The sequence below is a fragment of the Porites lutea genome, chromosome 1, assembly GCF_958299795.1.
Source record: "Porites lutea chromosome 1, jaPorLute2.1, whole genome shotgun sequence".
Taxonomy (NCBI): domain Eukaryota; kingdom Metazoa; phylum Cnidaria; class Anthozoa; order Scleractinia; family Poritidae; genus Porites; species Porites lutea.
The window spans coordinates 37,624,993-37,627,492 of NC_133201.1; the positions used below are offsets into that span (position 1 = coordinate 37,624,993).

The window sequence follows — 2,500 nt, forward strand, 5'->3', positions numbered from 1 at the left end:
TCTACGTTTCAAGTAAACAGGAAAAAGAATGATACACTAAGACGACGTCTTACCTCGAGCAACCGAGCCGCCATTTTTGTCAGCACTTCATGCGAAGAACGACACAACAAACCCTTTTGGCTATAAACTTGGCGAGTCAACAGAAAACAACAAAGCTCTGCTTTTCTTCTCAGGTAAGGAAACAGTTCAAACTTTTAGCAGTTCCATTTAAGCCATCACGCTGTTGTTTGCGAAATGATAAACTTGTGAATTGCCATGTTTGAAAATTCTGCAAAGATCTATTTTTAAACTTACGCGTGATTTGATCTGTCAACCAAATCGTACTTTTTAATGGTTTCCTCTCTGATTTTGTTGAGATCACTTCGTGTGTATATACTAAAACAATTATTCTTTTCAATCTCGGTGAATAGTGGCTTTAGGAATATTTACCTCGCCACTTTCGTGGTAAATATTTAGCCACTATTCACCTCGATTTCAAAGAATAATTGTTAAATATACGTTATATTACATATTCATAGTTAGAAAATTATTCTATTAAAAGCTGAATCATTGGATAATAGAGCTCTGATTGGCGTAGCCATCATGGTATATGGGCCAATTTACCATGCTCTCCTAATATGGTAACTTTACGAGTCTGCTCAAAATTAAAAACAAGCTGAAAATCGGTTGTTTTTACAGATAAATTCGAGAAGAATTCTCGAAATTTTGTGGGCGTTTTTAATAAAACAAGTATTGCACTCGCACTTGTTGGATATGACATGATTATAGCCAACACGGCGCTACGCGCCTCGTTGGCTAACTACCATCTCATATTCAACGTGCACTCGTGGAATAATTGTTAATTATGTCTCAGTTGATGAGAGTACTTGGCTATAAAATTGAAGTTTCGACCACAGGTGATTTCCTAACGGGAAAAAAAGAATTTAACAGAAAGGATCTTTTAAGTTCCAACTTGAAATAAAGTGGAATCACAAAATGAAATTCTGGGGAAACGTCACTAGACTATAATCTAAAAAAACGGATATCATATTGTTTGTCTGCCTTTTATTCTACAGAGTTAGCAGGAATAATCCAAATAAGATTAAATAAAACTGTGCTTATTGTAGGCTTACTACGAACCAGTTGTGTTAAATTAGAAGGCTCTGTAAATAGAGATTTTATGGCAATTGTCATCTTTTTGTTGCCTGACATTGGTCAAGGTATAAAAACCATTTGTCAAAATTATGAAGCTTTGTCTCAAGGGATTCTTCCGAGATCGTGTCCCAGTATTTTAGCAATTACATCATTTGCTCCTAAGCCTGATGTTTTACTTATACAGTATATTATTTTTGTTACCATCAATAATTTGTACTATTAATGACAGCAGTTTTTAAGAAGCTGTACAGAGGGTCTCAATGGGGTTAACCGATAGGCGTAAAACGGCCAAAAATTTAGTCGATAACCGTAAAAATTGAAAAATTTTAACCGTTAGCGGTAATTAGCGTAAAAAGAGTTAACCGTAAAAAAAGCATTTGTTTCCTAGTTAGATTTGTTAATTTTAAGGAAGGTGCTAAACTCACCTATGACCGGTTGCGTTTACTACTTTGACTCCGTACGCTAGCGTGTCTGCTTTTGCTTTTTCGCGATCTTTTTCGAATGAACTATTATGTCTGTTATCAGGAATGATCCTTTTCATCCCTTTCAAAAAGATGTTACTTGACGAGGATGGCGTTGGGATTTTCGGTTTTGGCCATTTTTTAGGTCGGTTTTTCGGTTTTTGCTGAAAACTTCGGTTTTTAGGTTTTGTTGGCCGTTGCGGTTTCCGGTTTTTCGGTTTTTTAGCAACCGGTTTTTTGGCAAAAATAAAGCAGGTTAGATTCCTCTGTGGGTCTCTGTTCAATCCCGAAGTTAGGCTATTTTATATTTTTATATTTTACTGTCAATCCTGATCAAATTGCAATGTGGGATTCTGGATTTTTGATTGAGGTTTACAGTAGTCTGTGCCAGGCTCTCGGTAAGTGTAGATGAGAGAAAAAAAGGAACGAGAAGCGAAAGAAGCACGAGAGCAGCGAAAACGTGAGTGAGCGAAAAACGGCGGGAAGGGAGAAGGGGAGCGCCTGTAAGCATCTTCTTAAATACCTCAATCCGCCCACTACCCCGCCCACCTAGCGTAAACATGTCAAAATGTCAAAATTTGCAGGGGCGGATTCGCGCGAGTTCGCGGGCTGAACTTCATGTGAACAATGCTTTCCAAGGTAGCGTTCTAGAGTCCATATCTAGGCCATCTTTCGAAGACTGGCCGGCTTTGAAGGAATTATATGACATTTCCCCTGATGTCTTGGGACGAGGGTTCCTAGAGTTTCTTTATTTACAGCCAAATTCGTTGTATCGCGCTGCGCGTTTTGCAAACTCTGAAGGGATTTTGGGTTTCCAAATCACAATGCAGTTTGCCGCAAAAACAAAACTGAGAATAACTCTTGACTGTTGAAAATAGCAAAGGAAATTGCGATGGTACTTTTGT

General features: G+C 38.0%; 1 pseudogene; it reads right to left on the bottom strand.

Annotated features, from left to right (window-relative positions):
• LOC140938169 (pyroglutamylated RF-amide peptide receptor-like) overlaps window positions 1-1,698 on the bottom strand; it is an 18,331-nt pseudogene extending 16,633 nt beyond the window's left edge.
• Window positions 1,699-2,500: the final 802 nt, after the last annotated feature.